At 54.4% G+C, this 23,482-nt stretch overlaps 1 protein-coding gene across 4 annotated transcripts in view; it reads right to left on the bottom strand.

Moving 5' to 3' along the window:
• Window positions 1–23,482, bottom strand: part of XXYLT1 (xyloside xylosyltransferase 1) — a 96,738-nt gene that overhangs the window by 30,960 nt on the left and 42,296 nt on the right. The window lies entirely within an intron of this gene.

Genomic DNA, 23,482 nt, shown 5'->3' with positions numbered 1-23,482 from the left:
TGGAGCGACCACATCTGCACACAGTATTCAAGATGTGGATGTACCATGGATTTGTATAGAGGCAATATATTTTCTATCCCTTTCTTAGTGATTCTCAACATATTGTTTGCTTTTTTGACTGCCACTGCACATTGAATGGATGATTTCAGAGAACTATCCACAATGACTCCAAGATCTCTTTCTTGAGTGGTAACAGCTAATGTAGACCCCATCATTTTATATGTATAGTTGAGATTATGTTTTCCAATGTGCATTACTTTGCATTTATCAACATTGAATTTCATCTGCCATTTTGTTGCCCAGTCACCCAGTTTTGTGAGATCCTTTTGTAGCGCTTCGCAGTCTTCCTGGGACTAAACTATCTTAAGTAGTTTTGTATCATCTGCAATTTTGCCACCTCACTGTTTACCCCTTTTTATGAATATGTTAAACAAGACTGGGCACAGTACTATTTACCTCTCTCCATTCTGAAAACTGACCATTTATTCCTACCCTTTGTTTCCTATCTTTTAACCAGTTACCGATCCATGAGAGAACCTTCCCTCTTATCCCATGACAGCTTACTTTGCTTAAGAGCCTTTGGTGAGGGACCTTGTCAAAGGCTTTCTGAAAATCTAAGTACATTATAGCCACTGGACCCCCTTGTCCACATGCCTGTTGACCCCCTCAAAGAATTCTAGTAGATTGGTGAGGCATGATTTCCATTTACAAAAACCATGTTGCCTCTTCCCCCAATAAATTATGTTCATGTATGTGTCTGACAATTTTGTTCTTCACTATAGTTTCAACCAGTTTGCCCGATACTGAAGTCAGGCTTACCAGCCTGTAATTGCCGGGATCACCTCTGCAGCCCTTTTTAAAAATTGGAGTCACATTGGCTATCCTCCAGTCATTTGGTACAGAAGCTGATTTAAATGATAGGTTACAGACTACCATTAGTAGTCCTGCAATTTCACATTTGAGTCCTTCAGAACTCTTGGGTGAATACCATCTGGTCCTGGTGACCTATTACTGATTATTTATCAATTTGCTTCAAAACCTCCTCTAATGACACCTCATCTGGGACAGTTCCTCAGATTTAAAAAGAAGAACAGGAGTACTTGTGGCACCTTAGAGACTAACAAATTTATTAGAGCATAAGCTTTCGTGGACTACAGCCCACTTCTTCGGATGCATTTGATTTGTCACCTAAAAATGATATACTTAATATACATACATAATATACTTAGACTTCTGTAAGGCACTGGACTGGCACCACACAATTCTTTGATTAAAAAGCTAGAAAAATATATAAAATCAACACTGTACAGATTAAATGGTTTAAAAACTGGCTAATTGATAGGTCTCAAAATATAACTGTAAATGAGGAATTGTCATTGAATGGGTCTTTCACTCTGAGATTGGTTTTTAGTCCTACGCTATTTAACATTTTATCAGTGACCTGGAAGAAAATCTAAAATGATGACTGATAACATTTGCAGAAGACACAACAACCGGGGGAGTGATAAATAACGAAGAGGACATGTCACTGATTGAGAGCAATCTGGATCATTTGGTAAACTGGGCGCAAGCAAAGAGTGTGTGTTGTAATATAGCTAAGTGTAAATATATCCATCTAGGAACAAAGAAAGCAGGTCACACTTGCAGGACGGAGGGGTCTCTATCTGGGAAGCAGGACTCTGAAAAAGACTGGGGAGTCATGAAGGACAATCAGCTGAACATGAGCTCTCAGCACAACACTGCTAATGTGATCAACAAGAAGAACATGCTCTGGGGTGGATAAACAGGGGCCTCTCGAGTAGGAGCACTGGTGTCGCTGGTACTTGAATCCTGTGTCTAGTTCTGGGTTCCAAAATTCAAGAGGGATGTTGATAAATTGGAGAGAAGAGCCACGAGAATGATTAAAGGATTAGAAACCTGCCTTATAGTGACAGACGCAAGGAGCTCAATCTATTTAGCTTAACAAAGAGAAGGTTAAGGGGCGACTTGATCACAGTCTGTCAGTACCTACATAGGGTTCAAATATTTAATACTGGGCTCTTCAGTCTAGCAGAGACAGGTCTACCAGGATCCACTGGCTGGAAGGTGAAGCTAGACAAATTCAGACTGGAAATACGGTGAATTATTTTAACAATTAGATTAATTAACCACTTGAACAATTTACGAAGGGTTGTGGTGGATTCTCCATCACTGGCAATTTTTAAATCAAGTTGGGATGTTTTTCTAAAAGCTCTGCTCTGGGAATTATCGCGGGGCAGTTCTCTCTTTATCCTGTGCTGTACAGGAGGTCAGACTAGATGATCACGACAGTCCCATCTGGCCTTGGAATCTAGGATCTGGGCCAAACAGCTCAGTGGGCCGGATTCTGATCTCACGGAAGTGTAAAGTGGTGTAAAGTGAGAACAGCTCCATCAAATTCAGGAAACTTAAATACTAATAACTTAGGCCCGATTCCTCAAAGGTATCTGGGCAATGGAAGTTAGGAGCTTAAATACCTTCCAGGTCTGGGCCTTAATGCTTTGAACAGGCATTCTGAATGTGCCGATGGACCCCTCTGATAAACCACTAACAGAGCAACCATTTAGGCTAGTTACAATTCTAGATTCTCTGGGTCAGATTCTAATTTATCTTCCACTTGTGTAGATTGATTTCTGGTCATCATTTAGCTCTTGCTTCTGTCTACACCTCTCCCTGCTCTGGTTTGGTCTGTTGTTAGCCACCCGGAGAACTAACGGTGATACCAAGCTGTAGCTTTATTGAGTCTCCATGGATACTTTTAAGCAAGGTTCTGTCTCGGGAAGTGAGTCTGTAGAAAGAGCCTAACCTGTGCATTCACTGTGTCTCAGGCTCTGGCTACACTACAGAGCTTACAGCCATGCCGCTGCCCCAATGCAGCTGTGCTGATGCTCTAAGCCAACGGGACAGAGCTCTCCGTCAATGTAATTCATCCACCCCAACGAGCGGCGGTAGCTCTGTCGACAGGAGGAGCTCTTGGGCCTGTCCACACCAGTGCTCAGGTCACTCAGGGGGTGGGGTATTCACACCACTGAGTGACACAACTTATGCCGACCGAAGTGGTAGTGGGTACACAGCCTCACTGATTCCTAGAGCACATCAGCTCATCCCCCAAGCTCAGAGAGTGCTCCAGCTGCCAGCCCTGCTGACTCGCGCGGCTTTCCACCTCAGGCAGCATCATTACCCAAGTCAGGTTCTATGGGTCAAATTATGGCCTCAGCATCACCGGTGCAACCCACTCGCTTCCAGTGGGCGTGGGTAGCTAGCTCCCAGGTCACAGCACAGACTGGGCTGCATGGGAGAGCTGATTTCGCAGCGCTGGCAGCTGAGCTCAGGACGAGCCAACGTGCTCTAGAAATCAGAGATGCAGTGAGAAATGAGCGAGGGTCTCTTGCAGGGCAGACCTGCGCTGAGTGCCCGGCTCAAGGCCCAGTGTACGATTTGCTTCTCCAGAAGAAACACTCCAATACCCTTCTAAGCAGCATGCTCCGAGCCGCTCAAACTGGACGACTCACCGAGGCCGATATGCGCCGTGACTTTACAGTGCCGGAGGCCTCCACTTAACCACAGAGAAGGTGCAGGGACAAGGATCTTCACCTCGCTCAGCCACACGCCCGCCCCTGCCCCGGCGCGCCGGAGACAGCTCAGTCTCCATGCTCTGCCCAGGCCATTGAGTGACCGTCGCTTGGAACTGCTCTGAGATCCACCACGTCAGCCCCCCAACCCCGACGCACCAAGCAGCCAGGGGATCACGCTGGGCTCGTTCCAGCTGCCAAGAGGGAGGTGAAAGGCTCCCTGGCCCATTCCCGATCCCCCCCAGCTCCTTCACACACCGCCTGGCGGAAGGGCACAGCCCAGCCAGGTAAGGCAGACTCTGGCAAGAGGGGATGGGAGGGCTGGCACCATTCGGCGCAGCTGGGGAGAAACCCTTTTCCAGAGCGCTTGTTCCATGTGGATTTCATTCACTGCATTTACATGTCAGCAGGCGAAAAACAGCATTTCCCCTGCCCATGGCCAAACAGTGCCCACCTTTAATACGAGCAGAGTCCTGACGGCGCCACATCCCCCGACAAACGCTTTTCAGTGGCTGCTTTGTTCTGTAACATCACAGCTATTTATACATTTCACGATCAAAGCCAACAACACATTGGCTGCGATGCTGAGTGTTCCCCACTAAGTGGATTAAAAGGACTTTGTCAACTTGTTTCAGTACCTACATGTTATGTACCGGTGCCGTTAAACAGCGACCATGTGGCCTCTCAGAATCCAAGTATCTTTTTCCTCAACCGCCTGCTCTACCACCACGGAGCTAATGAAGCCTGGGAGACTCCATCACAGAGTCTATGGTGATGAGCACAACACAAATGCTTTGTACAAGCAATAGTTAATAATCACCACATTCCCCCTGGGACGCAGGCGGGTGTGAACGTCTGTGGGCACTAGTCTCCCCCTCTCCAGAGTGGGAAATGGATCCACACGGGGTGAGTGACAAGGTCACATAGCCAGGCAGTGGCACAGGCAGGATTAGGATGCAGGTGTTCCTGGCTCCCAGTCCTGTGCTCACTCCTACTCTTTAGTCCTGAGGACATTCTGAGCCAAAAAATAAAAAATTCTGCACACAGTATTTTAAATTCTGCAAATTGTATCTGTCAAATAAATGTGGAGGCTCCAGCCTGGCATTGGGGAACACAGGCCACTGGCTGCACAGAGGTTGGAGTTCACTGTGCAGCTCCCCCTAGGACACAGACTCAGTGACAAGGCTGCACCCAACCCTGACACCGCACAAGGACCAGGCCTGCCCCAGAAACACCCCAGAGCCCACGCCAGGTGCACCAGGTGTGGGCAGGCGGGCTCAGCCCAGCTGGATCCAAATGTGGAGGGGCTTAGTGTGGGGGGATCCAGGTGTGGGATGACAGCACTCTGTGTGGGGCAATCTGGATGCAGGTGGCTCAGTGGGGGATCCGGGTGCAGGGGGGATCTGGACGGACAGGGATTTGTTGGGGGTTTCTGGGTGCAATGGTTGGGACTCTGCAGGGGGGTCCAGATGAAGGTGGTTGTAGCTCAGTGGAGGGGGGGGCTGGGTGTGGGTCCACTGGTAACCCCAGCATCTGTGGCTAAAGCTTGGGGCTTGCCTTATTGGCTGCCTGACAAGCACTGCCCTGCCTTCCTCCCTCGGCCTGATACCATGTCCAGCACGGGGCAGGAGTGCCTGCTGAGCCAGGCAGGGTAGAGATCAGGGTACCAGGAGCGGGCCTGAGCTCCAGCACTGACCCACTTCATAGCCTGGAGAACGGGGCCGAGGGTGCTATGAGGGTTAATTACGGCCATTGACGTGCTTGGGGATCCTCAGATGAACTGGCACCATTCGAGTGCAAACAACACTAACAATAACGTGAACTGTCTGGACTCAGCAGTTCTTCACATTCCATTATCATCCTTCTTACAGCGCCACACGCTCGCTGGCCTCGCTGCACATGGGTCCCATCATCCGCAGTTACCATTGTGCTGAGGATGGGTGGAAAGCCCTCGGTTTTCAGATCTAAAAGGACACTGCAGGGAATAAGAAACGACGCAGACTGGAGTGGCTAGGAACATATGGCTCAAGTATGTGGCTTTTCCATTTCAAATGCATCCAGCACTTTCTATTTATATGTCTCCGGAACACATGGCTTTACAGCAGCACTGAATTCTCTGCAAACCCTGCACTAATCCAGGGCCTATCCCACATACTATCCTCACTGGAAAAGAAAAAGAAAGGTTAAAGAAAAAAACATGACATCAGACGAGAGATTTGCAGTCTAGTCGCTGAAGTATCGAAGCTAAACTGTAAATCCAGGTGAAATACTGTCTGAGCGCCAACCTGAACAGTGTTTCATTTTGTTAGCTGGAGCTGTGCTCGTCCAACACTATCTAAAGGGGAGAGATGTACTCACTTCAGACTGCAGCAAAGCAATCTGCGGCCTGGCTAGCATTTGCCACCATCATAAACCTCTGTTTGCAAAGATTTCAAACGGGGTGCAGCATTCACACATGCTAAAGCAGATCCCCTTAACCAGTGGTTCTCAAACGCTTGCACTGGTGCCCCTGTCACACAGCAAGTCTCTGAGTGCGACCCCCCTTATAAATTAAAAACACGTTTCTACATATTTAACACCTTTATAAATGCTGGAGGCAAAGCGGGGTTTGGGGGGAGGTTGACAGCTCACGACCCCCCATGTAATAACCTCGTGCCCTCCTGAGGGGTCCCAACCCCCAGTTTGAGAACCCTGCCCTAAGCTCTCCGGCTAGCTTTAGGAAGCGTTAGCACGATGCAAGCGGAGTGACATAGGAGCAGGCTCTCTGCACTGGGAACGTGAGACACGGGCCTGAACACCCCAGGTCTTTCAAGGACTCGAACCCTGGGGCTAGACCAGGATTTCACAACTGCTCAGTATCGCTACAGCAGGCCAAACCAAACCCCTGCACCCACACGTCCCAGGAACCCAGATGTGGATATAGATCAAACTGGGCAGGCTGGTCCCATCGCTCACAGGGACCCGAAGAGGGATCCTGGAAAGTCACTTGTGCAGAACAGCACCGTACGCTCACTGACCCCTACCAGAACAGCCCCTGGGCTAGTCACAGGAATAAGGGAGGCAAGGATTAGAGAGGTGTGCCGCATTGGGGATTTAGAGCAAGCCTGATAAATGTGATAATCCAACCCCAGGCGAAGGGAACCGTTTGACGGGAAAGGACGTGCTGTGAAATCAATAGCGTTCCCAGCCAGCAGGCTCGCGGGGTGCAAACTCGCCTGCACCGTTGCTTTCCGGGGCAGTGATGCTCCGTGGACCGTGGCTGGGACAAGGGGCTGTTTCTGGAAGCTCTCGTGCTGTGCAGGGAGGTGCCTCTGGCTGTCAGTCACATGCAGAATCTTTCTTTCATTTACCAGGAAGTTTTTTAAGAATCCGACTTCAGCTCAGCTGCAGCCAGGCCCTGTGCAGGAACCCAGCAGCCAGGCAACTGGAAGGAGGGCCCATCACAGGCCCAGGCCGGAGCAGGAGAACTTGCACTGCACCTGCATGCAAGAGTGGCTGCTTCCTGCTGGGCACTTAGTCCCTCATTTTCAGGAGCCCCAAGTGCGCCTATAGAAAGGGCTGGGGATTTAAGCAATGCACCCACAAAGCTACCAGACAATGAACGCCTGCCAAGCAGCCTGGCCTGCTTCTACTACCTGCCCACGAAATAATCAGTGATATCGATATTTGCAACAAATCCATGCGAGCCCCTGCACAGAGATTCCACGTTTGTCACTGCACGTCATGTGACTGCAGAGGTGGCACCTGGACCTTCCTGGTCTGAAAGAACAGGCCTCAATAACTTGCGCTAAAAGGGAATCTCCACTTTGCTGTATAGGCACTATGTATATTTGTTTGCTGTACAGGCACTATGACACATAGATGAGTGGGTAATTCCATGCAGCTGGGGACAGTGACAGATGTACGTTGCCATGCTCTAATGCGGCGGCTACTTCCTCCTATGGCAACATCCATCTGAGTGCTCAGAGAACTTTAACCGGTAATGAACTACGCCTCACAAGCGCCAGGGGACGGAGGTGTCATTAGCCCCAGGTTACAGATGGGGATACAAAGTGCTTTCCCCAGGGAGTCCGGCAGAGCTGGGAACTGAACCCAGAGCTCCTGGGCCCCAGTTCCCTGCTTTAACTACAAGACATTTAACCAAAATCACCAAACTGTCTCCAGGGGGAACTGGGACCCTGGGCTCCGGCAGCACTGGAGCGAAGATGGGAAATTTCTACCTATGTTTCTGTGGCAAGTGCACAATTTTCACCAGACCCAACTTTGGCCCCAGCAAACCCACAGCCAAGGAGGCAGAGCAGTCTCCCAGGGAGCAGGGTGGAAGCGGCGGTAACTGTTGTCGGGGGGAAGCACCCCAAGGAGCAGCATGGCTTCAGAGTGGGGGAGCCGGGAGGAGGGGACTGAAACTTCCATCTGCCATGTGCTTCCACGGAGCAGGAACAGGGGGAAGGGTTCTGATACCTCCAGAAGGGATGTCTCTGGGAAGAGCTCCCAGCTGCAGCCGGCAAGGTTTCCAAAGCTATCTACTCTAGTGCAAAGCAGCCCTGAGACAGCTCATCGGGTTTCAATTAAACCAGCCATCAGGCATGTCATCTGACAGCGCTCATCGGTAATTCTAGAGAACAAACTGCAATTAATCGTGCCCCAGAAGGAAGCTGAGCTCAGAGAGGAACTCCAATTTCCTCTCGCCTCTCTGCACTGGTCCGCAGGCTGTGCTGGCAGACACACCACCGGAGAACAGCCACCCTCAAGTGAGACATGGAGAGAGGAAAAACACTACAAAAGCATTTAGCACTTAGGCAGAAAATGAGCATGGGCAAAAATAAACACTGCTTTGCCAGCTGCCGTCTGCCCAGCTCGATTAACGGCTCCGAGCACGGCTGGTGCGCGCCCTGGTAATGGCAGCGTGCCGGGCTGTAATAGTTATGATTTACGGGGGCACTTGGTCCCTTTACAGATAGTTTCCCCTTTCTCCTAAGAGCGGGTGGAGGAACCAATCTCACCCAGGGAGCCTCCCCCCGCAGGGAATCGGCTGGCAGGGTCACGTGTGGAATCATTAGGATGTTCTCTCGGAAAATGAGGCTTTTTTAACTTTGCTACTGAACACGTAACTATATTTTGCCATCCGTTCCCTTCGATCCCAGGTCTTTCAGCCGTTGTGCAAACAAGGGCTTTAAACCACTCCCAGCAGAGCCGATCTCCATTCGCAGTGACAGTTTTACAGCCTGTCAGTACCGTGATCCCTGCAGCAGCCAGCCCGGCGCAGGCGCTCCAGATAGTGCACAGGAACGGCGCTGGGGGCCAGGGCCCCTCCTCAGTGCGCCCAAGGGGTACCATGGGCTTGACAATGGCTTTGTTACACTGCGCTCCCCAGACGCTCCCCGCCCAGAGCTCTCACCCTGCCGTGGCCAGGCGGGAACCTGGCTGTACGTGTGCGAGGGACGCAAACGGCAGAGGAGGAAGTAGCAAAGGCACATGATTCGTTTCTTTGCCAGAACTGAGTTTCCATGAAAGCGCAAATTAATCTGTGATCTAAACTCAGGGCAGGGGCCAGGCGGACGGAGCTCTAGTCCCCAGTCCGACACGGGCGCTGCCTGGCAACAGGCATGTCACACAGGCCCTGGGCCAGCAAAGGGATCCACGCCTGTGGCTGGATCAGGGCCTTCCTTTTCCTGCACCGGATTCCCCCTCCTCACGGGGGTGCTGTGAGGCTTAAGCAGCAAGCGTGGGCCAGGCCCACTGCCAGCGCTCTCAGGGTACGTCCACACTGCAATTACACACCGACTTGGGCTGCGGGGCTACCAAACCACAGTGTCCGGGCTCCAGCCCAAGTCAGCTGACACAGGCCAGCCGTGGGTGTTTAACGCAGTGTAGACGTACACGAAGGCTCTGTGTGGTGCTGGGCCGGGCGTCCCAGGCAAGGAGCGTCTTCGGCACCTCCCCCCACCTCCATTGGTTGCATGAGGGAGGCTGCGCAGACGGTGCATTACTGGGCCACCCTTGCGACAGCACGGCCTTGCGGCTCCGAGGCAGGGTCCCGCAGCGCAGCGGGTGCCATCAGCACGTCTGGAACGAGCAATGGCGCTGGAGAGCAGGAGTCTGTCCTCGCCGAACTCCCCAAGTCCAGCAGCCCCCACTGTGAGCAGGGCTGGTGTCAGCATGGTGCCTTTGGCCTGAGATGGAGCGTTGAAAGACTCCGAGATCCCCAGCTCCACTTCAGAGCGATCAGCCCCAAACCTCCCCAAAGACAGCAAGCGGGACACATGGGACTCGCTGCAGGGGAACGGAGAGCGGGGCCTGCGGCGCAGAGACCAGAAACGGAGCCCCAGCCCTGTCCAGCAGCCGTGCGACTCAGCAGGCCAGTGGGGGCAGGGCTGGGACCCGGCAGTCAAGGCACAATGCCCACTAGCCCTAAAGCAAACCCGAGAGCAGAACTCTGCCCCACACGTCACAAGGCGCCTGCCTGTTTGTCTCAGTTGAGCCGTCCCCGTGCAGCAGGTGCGGTGGGAAAAGCGCTCCCTGCAATACTCACAGTGCGGGAGGGTGCAAAGCCCACGCTCCCACGGCGCACGCCCTCGCACTTACCTTTAGCTTCCAATCCCATCAGCCAATGTGACTGTTCCCTGCACCAGCCCCACCAGGCAACTCGCAGACGTACTGGGGCAGACACGCCCGCCCCTGCAGACGGAGCAGCTTGTGCTCGGCTGGCTACTTACCGATGTTAACTTCATGGGCCAAATGGATCCCTGGCGTAATGGGGAACTTGCTGCCAATGGCCTCCAGCAACCCACCCATGGGGCCGCCAGCTGGGCAGAGGCCGGCGTGAAGAGTAAACGCAGCGCGGCCTCCAGCCCACGCGGCCGACGTGATGGCGCGTGACGGCGCAGAGCCAGCTGCACAGGCTCTGGGGATGGGCCCGTCACCCGCAGCCAGCAGGGTTTTGCCTTGCCACGGGCCCGCTCCATGCTGAGCTGCGGCCGTCCTGCAGCCCAATGAACGAGAGCCTCCGCCACGTTAGCGTCCTGGCAGTGACGGCCAACGTTAGCGCGTCCCCCGCCTGCACCAGGGAAATCACAGGGGCAGCCCTGCCAGGCACGTACCCCTCGCTCACACGCTCTTTTCCAGGGCCCAGGAAGTGCTAGCCATGGAAACCAGACGTCTCCATGGGAGCCAGGTGTCAGCAGTTCTTTAGCAGGACGGCAGCCTCACGCCAAGTGTGCACAACCATGCGAATCTCTGGCAGCCGCAGCGCACGGCTCTGCTCCTTCCCCACAGCACGAGAGCCCTCCGCCCTGGTCCCTAGCCCGCTACCGCTGGTCTACAGGCAGGGGTAGGGGGCTACCAGTCAGGGCTCCAGGCTGCTATCTGGCTTTGCTTCCCAGCTCAACCCGGAGTGGCTGTGAGACCCTGAGTTCGTCCTTTGGCCTCTGTGTCTGTCCCCCTCCATACAGTGGGGACAAGCTCCCCGCAAGCTCAGCTCCCCCCAGGACGGGTCTTTAGTGCAGGGTATGGAGGCGTCTGCCTGACCCATAGGCACCTGCTCTCTGCTGCGCCGGGGCCTTTGGGCTCAGGCTGGAAAACTCAGAGGAGAATTTAAGACAAGGAGAAAATTGCCAGAAGTCCCAGATTTCATTTCCTTCCTTTTCCTCCCTACGGCGCTAGCACCGAGCCGTTTCCTGCCTCTGGAGAGCATGGAAAGCGCTGGGTCCCGGGGCAAGCAGCCAAAGCCACGTATCGACCAGGCGGGCGTTATAACCCACACGGAGCAATGTCCCGCTTCGGAGAGGAACGTCCTGCGTTCCTGGGGACTGCAGGGGAGAGGCAGCAACCTCCCGCGGTGATGGGTGAGGACTACAGCCACGGGACTGACCGCGGGTTGTCTTGTCTGAGCCGACTGCCTGGCACCTGTATGGACAGGGTGCGGGGAGCTGCCACGTCACACACGGGAGGCGAGAGAGCGCCACCTACGGGTTGCATGCAGGCTGTGAGCAAGCCTCCCTTGCAGAGGGGTGTGTGTGTGTGTGTGTGTGTGTGTGTGACTGGCGTTGAACAACCCGATGAAACAAAGCCCTTTAACTCAGGCTGGGAGCTGCCCCTGTGCCAGCGTGCAACCAGCCAAACACGCGATGAGGTGACATAGCCCCGGAGCCCTGGTGGCACCAGTGTGCGGGCCGGCCCGGAGGCCAGGCAGCCAGCACGTGCGGCACAGACACGCACTGGGCTGCGCGCTCACTGCTCCATTGTGTCACCTTTGACTCCTGACTCCTTTGATGATTTTTACTATCTAGAAATGACTCAGGACGGGGAGAGCGGCAGGCTCCCACGTGCCGAGCGTGCACTTCCAGCCCAGAGCCAGCGCTGCTCACAAGCGACGGGCCCCAGGCAGCTCCCCATGCCCCAGCCCATCCTCTCCGCCTTGAACAATCTCCCACCCGGCTTTGAACTTGGCGGACGCACCCCAGAACTGAACGGGCACATGCTTTGGCTAAGCCCCACCCCAGCTGTGGCCTGTCTCTGTGGCTAACTCCATTGTCAGAAGGGCATGGGCTGTCCTAGAGCCCCCCTCTGTGCTGCCTGGGAGATCTGGCTGGCACCTGGCTGTGCGCCTGTAACATTCACTCCTTCCAGGTCAGGGCATGATCTCAAGAGGTGCTGAGCGCTCTCATCCCCCAGGGAAGTTAGCTCAGCACCACTCTCTCCAATCACCCTGTACTCCACAGTACACTACGCACTCCAGCAAGGATGGTCTGGGACTTTAATGTGTATTGAACTCACGCCGGCGTGCACACACCCCACGTGCACACTTGTGCATACGCACACGCATAGACATGCACAAAGTGTATTTGCACTGGGTCAGCCAGCAGGGTGTGAAGCCCGGCTCCAGCAACCTCCACGGATACCCAGGAAAAAGCATCACCTAAGTGACCAAATTAGCACTCCGATGCCCAGAGGGAGATGTGGGAAGGGGCCTGGGCAGGCCGTGTATGCAGGAGAGAAGCCACCTGTACCGGGTCAGGTGACTCTTACAGAGCCCAGCACAGTTTGCCAGGTACGGGGGATCCCAACAGCCGTGGGCAGCAGGGCACAGGCAGGCGACACAAGTCAGCACAGAAGCTCCTCAGATGCCCAGACCTATGGCAAACCTCACATGGATACGCAGGTTATTTATACAAACACGCTCCGCTCCTTTGTCTGCCCTTTGTTCATGGCTTCCTTTGTTTTTCTAACCCCCGTGTTCTCGGCTGTTCCCGGCCGTTTTCCCCTGGGCTTCTCTGAGGGCCGTAAGCAGTTTCCTGTTTTGTCGTGTGTTCCCCTGTTAGGGGCCTGTTTTCTTGACAGATAAAGTCTCTCCCTCTGCCACAGGACAAATCCTGCCTCCCGCGGAGCAGGGCCCTGACCATGTCAGAGCCACGCCGAGAGGAAGCTGGGAGGCTGCCGTCAGAGGCTGTAGCATGAGCATGTGCAAAAGCAAACGTGATACAGTTCACAAGCTCTGCAGCCAGCGTGCACGGCACACCACGGGACAGCTGGCCTGCGAGCTCAGCACACAGCACGACGCTCAGGGAGCCGCGCACGCCCGGCATCCCCCACAACATGCGTGCCTTTGGAAAACGCTCCTTTCGCGAGGCAGCTGGGTGTGAAATAGTCTGCAAGCCCCGAACATGCATGGAAATGCCGTGGTCCAGCCCCACTGGCTGTGTCCCGTGGCCGCCTGAGCCCTGCTAAAGCCCCCCGTCCGCCTGTTCTGCAGACAGTCCAGAGCAGTCAGTTAACACCAGCCTCCCCGTCCGCCTGTTCTGCAGACAGTCCAGAGCAGTCAGTTAACACCAGCCCCCCCGTCCGCCTGTTCTGCAGACAGTCCAGAGCAGTCAGTTAACACCAGCCCCCCCGTCCGCCTGTTCTGCAGACAGTCCAGAGCAGTCAGTTAACACCAGCCGCCCCGTCCGCCTGTTCTGCAGACAGTCCAGAGCAGTCAGTTAACACCAGCCGCCCCGTCCGCCTGTTCTGCAGACAGTCCAGAGCAGTCAGTTAACACCAGCCCCCCCGTCCGCCTGTTCTGCAGACAGTCCAGAGCAGTCAGTTAACACCAGCCCCCCCGTCCGCCTGTTCTGCAGACAGTCCAGAGCAGTCAGTTAACACCAGCCTCCCCGTCCGCCTGTTCTGCAGACAGTCCAGAGCAGTCAGTTAACACCAGCCCCCCCCGTCCGCCTGTTCTGCAGACAGTCCAGAGCAGTCAGTTAACACCAGCCCCCCGTCCGCCTGTTCTGCAGACAGTCCAGAGCAGTCAGTTAACACCAGCTGCCCAATGAGCAGAAGCCCCAGCGTGCTCTTGACCCAGCCAGAGGCATCTGTCGGACTGGCAGGGAAATACCTGCAGCAGAAGAGACGGCCAGAGGAGGGGAAGGAGACAGAACTAGCTCTCCTGGTTAATGATGTCAGTAAGCAGATTCCACAACCCCATCATGCCCCTGGCACAGCAGAACAGCGATTCCAGCCCATCAGCTAATTAGCCCATTAGGACGTGTGCCAGCCACTGGTGACAAACCATCAGCAACCCCTGCACCTGGCTGCTTCTGCACTCGCAGGGCAGCTTCCGCATGTGGTGTTATTTCCCAGCGACGAGGAGTGAGCAGCTCAGAGCAGGCCCCAGGACGTCACAGGGCGAGGCCGGGAGCGACAGCCCATAGGAGCAGTGGGACGCTGTGACAGGCTTAGCAAGGCACGCCATTACGTACAGTCTAAAGTGCCAGCCTCCATGTGGTGTGACCTCGCGTGTACAGTGCGTGAGGTCACGCTGAGCGGGTCTGCCCCCAAACTGACATCCAGATCCGACCCGTGGGGCACCAGCTGGCCAAGGCTCCGCCAGTCGGGCATGCAGGCACGCCTGGCACAGACAGATGGCACGATGGAGCTGATGAATGACTTGAGACCCTTTGTAGGGGCCTGACTGCTCAGCACTGCCTGAAAACCCGACCCTCTTGTGGAAGGCCACAGCATGACCGGGGCCTGCTTCAGTTTCCCCCTCAGAAAACCCAAGGACTCTCCACCAGGCGCTTTTGACATGATCGTGCGTCTCCTTTCAAAACCACTGAGCGAACTGTCCAAAACATAAGTCCCAACACGTAGCCCATTGATCACCCCACTGCAAGCAGTCATTGTAATCCCGTCCCTCAGCCCCACGTACCACACACAGATGTCTTCTGCCTCACCTAGGCTCCTTGGCAGTTCTCTTCTGTCCCTCTGCCAGGCAGCCACCCTGCCCACCCAGTGGGAGCACAACCAGGCTCTTCCCAGTGGGAACTGCCGCACCCTGTCTGCCAGGAGACCGCCCTTGCCACTCCCCTGGGCCCTCGTTCCCCCGGCCCCTCGCTCCCCCGGCCCCCTCACGGGTCCTCTGGGGTGGAAACTCCAGCAGGCAAACTCCTCCGCTGCCACCTTCCCTTCAGCCTCTCCACTTATGACGAACACTTGAACTATGTCTGTATCGGCCTTCGTGTTCGCTCCGCCTGAACGCTGCTCTGCGGGCTGGGCGCGTAGCGACACCCTCGGCTTGTTGGCATGGAGCAGAATCTGGTCACTTGTATTGCCGCGCAGGGGCTCAGGGCTGCAGCGGGGAGAGGAGCCCCTCCCTTGGCCCAGCTCAACCCCGCCGGAGCTGCCACCGGGGAGAGGTGCCTCTCCCCCAGCCCCAAGCTGCTGTGGTGAGAGGGCTGGGGGGCGGGGAGAGAGTCCTCTGTCTCCGTCGCAGTCCCGGGACAATTTGCACCCCAAACCCCTCATTCCTGGACCCACCCTAGACCCTTCACCCCTAGCCAGAGCCCTCGCCCCCTACCCCAGCCCTGAGCCCCCTCCCGCATGCCGAACCCCTCGGCTCCACCCTCATCACATGAATTGGGTTAGGTGCACCAATATGAAGGTGATGTGTCACACAACAAAATTCATTCCGCACATGGACATAAAAAATTAGAGGGAACACTGGCCTCCAGCAATCAGTGACCGATTAACCCTTTCTGGCTCCTCGGACACGTCTAAGAACGCAGCCTCCAGCAATCACTGACCGATTAACCCTTTCTGGCTCCTCGGACACATCTAAGCAGCCGCCTCCAGACCCCAGGCGGGAAGTAAAGCACGTGCCCCCAGCCCTGGGTGCTGCTTAGCCCAGGCAGAACCCTGGGGCAGGGAATGCTGGGACAGCCCCTCCCCGCATGGCTAGGGAGTGTGGGGCTGCAGTGACCCAGGCTGGGTCACAGCCCAATGGGAGGACTCTAAGGTCAACCTAGTGACTGTTCATAGCGCTCCCCGGGAGGGCTCCTCCAGCCCGTCGCCTGGCCCCTCTGGAGTGCCGTGATTCGGGAGCTGTCTGTTATTCAGCCACCACGGTGCTCCTCCATTGCACGTCTGAGCACAGGCACGAGGCTGTGTTCCTGCTGCTCTCCCGCATGGCTGAGCGGCACGATTCCTCGTCTGCTCGCAATCAACCTGAGTGAAGCAGAGAATTAACTTTTCCTGTCTGCTGCTTGTCTGCTCACAGATCCCGCTCTTCCACCCCCAGGGGCTGATCCTGACCAGTGCCGAGGACCTGCAGCCCAAGCTGGATTCCAGCGGCGAGCGCGAGGCCTCTTTCAGGATGAGGCTTCCCATGTATTGAAATCCACAGTAAGGAGCGAGTCATTAAAGGCGCAGGGGCGTGAGTCCAAGGGACTCTGTTGCAGCTGGAATCAGAGCAGCAGCATGCCTCACAATGTAATTAAATCTGTCTTAATTCCAGGTTGTCATTAATTGCCGAGCTGCATAGATGGGAAGCTGTGAACAGAGCAGGGGGAGATGGCACCAAACACACAGAAATCCATTTGTTCAGGTTTGAACATCGGTGTCATGACAGCAAAATGTTCAGAAGCCTTCGTGATCCATCGCTAACTTGGAGCGGTCAGCAGCTGTCTTGCCAGTGATCGGAAGCAAACCATCCATCCATTTCCTCACTGGTCGCCCCTTACTGTGACGAACCTTCACCATTCCCTCCATAACAACTTTATCAAAGTTATTTCCATCTCTACACCTCATGTGATCAAAGTACTTCAGTCTGCGTCTGCTGGTTTCCGACATCAGGGTCTGCTTCTCTCCAATGGAAATCCCAATTCTGCTAAAGAGGTTTGGGACTAAATATCCCATGTTTCACACCACCCTGCCCAGTGGAAAACCACTCACTGTCGCCAACTGCTGTTCCCACCGTGCTCTGTTGCTGGGGGCAGAGACTTGTGATGAGTTCGATGAGATGCTTTGGAATCCCCACATCTGCCAGCATCCTCCAAAGAAGGTCGCATTGGATGGTATCAAACACTCTTGAATAGTCAATGAAGCACATGATCAATAGGCGACTGTGCACTCTGCATTCCTCGATGATGTGACAGAGACTCGGGGTTTGGTCACGCATGCCTCAGCCTTTTCCGAAACAAGCTTCCTGTGGTGTTAGTTCTGCTTCGCTCCTTCATTTCCTGCAATCCTGGATTACGTAGCGCAGAACTTTGCTTGTGAACAATATCAGTGAGATGGTTCAATAGTTACTTCCCTGCTATGTTTCCCTTCTTTGATAAGGGCTGAAAAATTCCCTTCGTCCAATCCTCCGGCCTAGTCATCCATACATCATTACACATTTTCAACAAGACCAGTACCGCATTGGCCAATCCCTTTTAACAATCTTGCAGGCACATTGTCTACTCCCGATGCTTTCCCAGGTTTCATTTGCACAACAGCATGCATCACTTCCTCTCACAGGACTGGTGGCTCCTGCTCCACCTACATTTACTGTCATCACCCTCAGGGAGGACTCTGCCAGCACGATCTTTGATTATGTCTGGTCGCAGGGAAACCTCTCGATAAGACGTCTGACCCCTGTGACCATACTGTTTGTATTATTACTTGTTTTAGAATTCTCACATTCCATACATTTTGCCCTTATATATATTCACTCTTTTCTCAACTAATCTACCTTTGAATCTGTCTACTCAGTTCCTTATATTCTCTCCTACATTTGTCCGTCTCCACGCCTGGCTCTTTCACTCAGTCTCCTTTTTCTGCAGCTCAAACACCTTCCCAGTTAACCATGGTGGGCTTGACACTGACTTTTTGGAATGAGTGCTTTGGTGGTTTTAAGCATAATTGTTTTCATTTGATTCCAAAGTTCATTGGGGTTTGTCTCCTCTTTCATACATCTACCAAAGGTAAACGAGCTCATGCCTTAACTAGCTATCGAGGGCAGTTAGGGAGGAACAATGGTACCGCAGACAAATACCATCCTTGTTTCATCGTCTTCTAAACTTGCAAATTCTTAGAAGATTGTCGGCGAGACCCCACAGTGCAGCTGGCCCTGCACAGCCATCCATGTGGCACCTCGCTGTCAAAATACCAGCGCATGCACCCTACAATGCACTCCCAAGTTGCCTTTATGCTGCTATCCTCCTTTAAACAAAGGAAGAGTGGCTGAAGGCACAGAGAGAATCAGAGCCGCCCCAAAGCCATTGGCTGGCACCAGTTGCTGTCTAACTTCTCTCCAACCCTCCCACTTTCCATGATCACAATCCATACTCACTGCTACAAACACTAGACGAAAGCCTCCCTCAGGATGCGTATCTGCGTAACAGCACTGGCAGGGCAGATGCCAAGATCCTGTCGTTCTGCAGCAGGCGAAATAACAGCACATGCCTGGCTTGCTTTGACAGATCTAGGACACCGAAAATAATCAGTGTCAGCGCTACAGCAAGGGGCAGCTCACGGAAATAACACAAACTGACACTACCCCCGGGGGTAGTGGGTCACGACTGACTGAAACGATGGTTCTACGGGGAAAACAGGCATTTTAGGATAAGCACCGTCCATGGGACCGTCCTGAACACGCCTCTCCCATTAAACTCAAACATCAACAATATCATCCCTGTCACAGCGGCCCTGCCGGACGTGTGCAGCACACACAGAGTCTGCTCCTTCACCAGCGTGTGAGCGACAGGGTGAGAGTGCTCATGAGAGGTGCCAGATGGACAGCCCCGGGCACCGAAGGCCTCTGCTCACTCCCAGAGCGGCAGGTTCAACACGGACCAGGGCAGCAGCTTTCCCCACTTCTGGTCTCCACAGCTCTTGGCCTGCCTGAGTTACACCCAGGTGCATGTGTGTGCACAGACATGAACACTCTCACGCTCGCTCACTCGGCAGGGTCTCCCTGGTGGTTTTGGTCATTAGCCTACCATTTTATTTGCTAAAGAAGGGCAAGACTTCAGCACAGTCAAAGTACAGACCGGTTGGTAGGAAAACATGGGGTTTGCCCCATGGAAACCAAAATCCCTTGGCCAAAAAGTGAACTATTTTGATTCTGAAATGCTGCTTCAGTGCCTCATGGCAGCCATCGCTCAGGTGCCCCATGGCCCATTCTCCTCTAAGCATACGTGCTGGAGCTAGGGGGGCTGCCGCACCCCCGTCTTCACATGGGTTTACAGTTTGGTTCAATGGCTCCTAGCACCCCCACTATAGAGTCAGGGCCCTGCTCAAAGACACCTCCCATGATGTGCCACAGCCCAGCCCGTCTTGGGCGAGGGGAGGACGTGCACCACAGAAGTCACATGGCTGCAGTGCATCATGGGAGATGTAGTCCAGCTGGGGAGCCCAGTCCATAGAGGAGACGGGGGCATGAGATTCCCAAACTACAACTTCCATGAGGCACCAGGGACAGCATTTTAGGTTTTCAGCCTAACACATTTTGGGTGTTCGGGACATTTCTGTGGAAAGCACACACTGTGCATGAAAAGTTGTTTTGTCAAAAAAACAATTTTCTGTCGAAAAACAGTGTTGATGGAGATTTTTCAATCAGCGCTGGACGTTATGGCCAGACGGCGGCTGTTGTGTGGGTGGGCCTGAGCGCCGGCGGATTCGGATTTGGAGTCCGGCACTTGCTTCGAGCCCGGCTCTAGTCAACAGCAGGATTTCCTGCAGCTCGCTCTTGAGCCAGGACGAGGTTTGCACTTGCTCAGTGGGGCCGCCAAGCACTGGACAAAATGGAAGGTCGCTCTGGGGAGGAGATGGTATTTTACACATTCCTGCTTAGTTTTAAGGTTACTGCTCCAGTCGGTGTTGGTTCAGTCTGGGTTCCTCTGAAAGTGCCATATTACAGCCCAGTGCAAGGCACCTGGGGGATTCCCCCAGGCACGCATGTAAGCTGGCAGATGTGTGGGCGAAGCAAACCCTGCAGTCCATGGCCTGTCATACACTCACCGTGTGTGCACCGTACACCCCAGAAATTCATGGCAGCGAGCAAGCCTGACAATCCACCGCCCTGATACGAATGACTGGATTTCCCTACCCAGAGTGTCACGTAGAAACTCCAGCCTTCCTTCCAGATGCCAGCGTCACTGTTTCGGGGGAGGGATGGTTCCTGGGAAGAAGCAATCTGTGTCCCACTGGGCTGCTGGCACTGGAAGGGAACTGTCTTCACTTTCCTTGTCCTAGATTCTTGTTAAAGGGCTGGTGTGAGTCTCGGCGAAGATTATTCTCTGCTGGAGCAGTTTTGTTAACAGCTCCAGCTTGTTTAGAAATCTTAAAGCACCTCGGTTTGTTGCCCTTGAAATGCCTGATCACAAAGTCATGCTGCTGTGATTAGAGCCAGACAGAATACGGGGGGAGGGGGGGCGGGGGGGGGGGGGCGGGGGTGTTTCTCCTGTGGAAAATGTTGTTTTCAGTCCAAAATCAACAACAAAATACTGCAGTTCTGACATGCTGTTGCACTGCCTCATGGGAGTTCGCTTCGGGTTCGTCCTGCTGACCTTCTCCTCCACAGATGCTGCAATGACAATTCTTAGTCTGTCACCCCCAACCCCCGTTATTGTTTTGTAGAACAACCCATGGTTACCTTGCCATTGCAAATGGCACTCCTTCCCCCACAATGCATGTGTCACGGCAGCGGCGTTCAGACCATCTGGCCCGATCAGCCTGTGCGGTAACTGTTGGAACAAAGTACGAAGTCTGGATGCCTGGGTATTACCCCCAGCTCTCCCGCTGGCCTCGTTCTCTCTCCGGGTACGTCCACACTGCAATTACACACCTGTGGCTGGCCCAGGCCAGCTGACTAACACTCGCGGGGCTCGGGCTAAGGGGCTGTGAAACGGTGTGTAGACAGACACTGGGGTTTGGGCTGCAGCGCGAGCTCTGGGACCCTCCAACATCACAGGGTCCTGGGGCTTGGGTTCCAGCTTGCACCCCAATGACTACACCGCCATTAAACAGCCCCTTGGCCCAAGCCCCGTGAGCCCGAGTCAGCTGGCCTGGGCCAGCCACAGGTGTCTAACTGCAGTGTGGACGTATCCTCGATTCGGACAATGGTTGTGAGGGGTAGTCATTTGCAAAGGGCCGAGAGACACTCTATAAATACCTTTTATTAATAGTAACAGAGCACTGAATCGTCTCTGATTTTACAAGCACACAAGGAATTACTCTGCACATTGATAAAAGGAAAAGAAGATCGATTTTTGAGCCAGTTCATGATGCACGTTTCCCTTTAACCAATTTCTGATGTTTGTGTCTTTATTTGTACAGAGTGTGACACAGGAATGAGGCACCCACAACCCAGCCCAAACAGCCTGCACGGGCGACCAGGCTTCAGTCAGCAGTGAAAGCCCAGGGAGAAGTTACAAGGAACAAAAAACAGTGGGCATTTGGAAATAAATGGCCTGTTATTTAAAGGTGCTGAGACCCTGGGAGTTAGGGGAGCTCAGCGCTGCAGACAAGCTGTTCCACTTCAGGCTCCCAGGGTTGAAAATTTTGGCCCAAGTCTCTTTAGAGATGAAAATGTAACTGATGCGCTGATCACTGGTAGTGCCAGTGCCTGGCATCAGCAGTGGCAGAGATTTCTGGACTGAGTTGGGCCAAGCTTCTGTCACAGAAGTGAACGCTCCAAACAGCCCAAACAGCCGTCTCCTACCTGCCTGTGCACACACCTGAGTCCCACCTGAACAAGCTAAACACTTGCATTAGAGGACAGGCCTGTGTTCACAGAAATATCCCAGCAGAGGACGGCCTGCTTTGAATGCATGCTGTGCCTAGTAACAGGCTGTTTTCTTGCCAACTCATCTTAAAACATGCCGCCTGGATCCCACTAAATTTTCCTGTCTTCTGAGCTAAGCTGAACGTTTGCTTGAAGCCTGGAACTCGGTGACACGTTCCCATGGTCTGCAATCTACAGGGAGCTCTCCACATCACGCCTACGAGGCTGAAGGAGCACATTACCCAGGGGGCTGAATGGGTTCCCTGGGACGCCACACACTGCCTCACCACTGCCCCATACAGCTGCTACGGTCTGCCGGCAGCAAGCCATTTGCCCGGGGGGGAGAGAGGAAGAATGGGATGTGCGCAAGACATGGACTAGCTCACGGCTCTGTGAGAGAAGTGTATGTCATCACTGACGGAGACTGGCCAGCGAAGGCTGGGACTCACAGACACACTTGTGAGGCAGCCACAGGGCTGGACAGCAACTTTCTGAGGAGTCAGCTACTAACACAAGCTGCAGCCAATCCCAAGCATGATTCATGCCCAAGCGGTCTGTGGGTCTGGGACTAGCAGCCAGGTCAAACACCGCCGCGTGAGGAGCAATGCTTAAAGCCCCGTACGATCAGAAAACGTGCCAGAGCCATCAGAGTCGGAGAACTTAATCCCAGAGGGGACCATTGCATCCCCTAGTACGACCTGTTTAGCACCAGGCATGGAATGTCCCCCGGCCACCCCTGCTCTGAGCCCAGCATCTTCCAGAAAGGCTCCAGTCTGGGTCTGAACCCACCAAGAGATGGAGAATCCACCACTTCCCTGGGGCGTTTGTTCCAATGGTTAGTCGCTCTCAGTGTTGTTATCTCCACACATCACAGACGGGTGTTTAAGGAGAAGAACCTCACCTTTGTCTCGGGTTTGGCTTGGTGCTGGGTAACACGGTGTTTCCCAAACACTTGGTGGGAATGATGTAGGTGAGTCGAGGGCCTGGTGCAGAGGGGGGCCCCCAGGGACAGGGGGTGGGGAGGAGCGAGCCCTCCCTGCCCACATCCCACAGAGGCGGATCCTGTCCCACAGGGCTGGCCCAGCTCCCTGCTCTTGGTGCTGTGACCTAGCGCAGGGCTGGCATTAGGGGGTCACAAGCAGGGCAGTTACCCAGGGATCCACACAACAGGGGGCTCCGTGAAGCTAAGTTACATGATCAGGCTTCAGCTTCAGCCCCGGGTGTCGAGGCTTGGGCTTCGACTCATTAGTTTCTGCCCTGGGCCCCAGCGAGTCTAACACCAGCCCTGACCTAGCGCACAGGTTCGCAGTGCCACTCGGACAGAGGGGCGTCTGGCCCAACCCCATGGCACTGGGACCGTGTGTGCCAGGCTGTAATGTCTGGCCAGCCTTGTGGCACAGGGGCCGCTGCAGGGTGAGCGTAGAGCGCTTGGTCTCCAGCTCCCCTGGGGCCTCCCTGCTGCTTCAGGCCGGGATTAGGATTGTGGTGCTGGGAAAAAGACACAATGCGGTGCGTGAATCCCCTTAGTAAAAAGATGCAAAGCCCTGTGCCAGAGCCAACCTCCCTCTCGTCTCGGGAACCTTAAGGACTGAGGGCACTTGGTAGTCTGGGATGGTTTCTTACTCTAGTGCCAGGGAGTCTTTCTTCCTGTCAGTTCGTTTAGCAGGTACAGAACGTCTGCAAAGTCTGCCTCTCACACTGCTAGCACGGGGCCTGTACTGGAAAAATGGCACTCAGGGCACGCTGCACTGCAGAGTACAAGCCGCCCATCCAAGCAGCCCAAGCTGCCACCTGTGCTGCCGCTGCCACACTGCTGCTCTTAGCACGTGAGCTCGCTCTGGGCTAGCGCGTCTGTCTGGCTGCGCTAGGA

Source organism: Chrysemys picta, chromosome 9, assembly GCF_011386835.1.
Source record: "Chrysemys picta bellii isolate R12L10 chromosome 9, ASM1138683v2, whole genome shotgun sequence".
NCBI classification, from domain to species: Eukaryota; Metazoa; Chordata; order Testudines; family Emydidae; genus Chrysemys; species Chrysemys picta.
The sequence above is the reverse complement of the archived record's forward strand: the minus strand, read 5'-3'. Positions and strand labels throughout refer to the sequence as shown.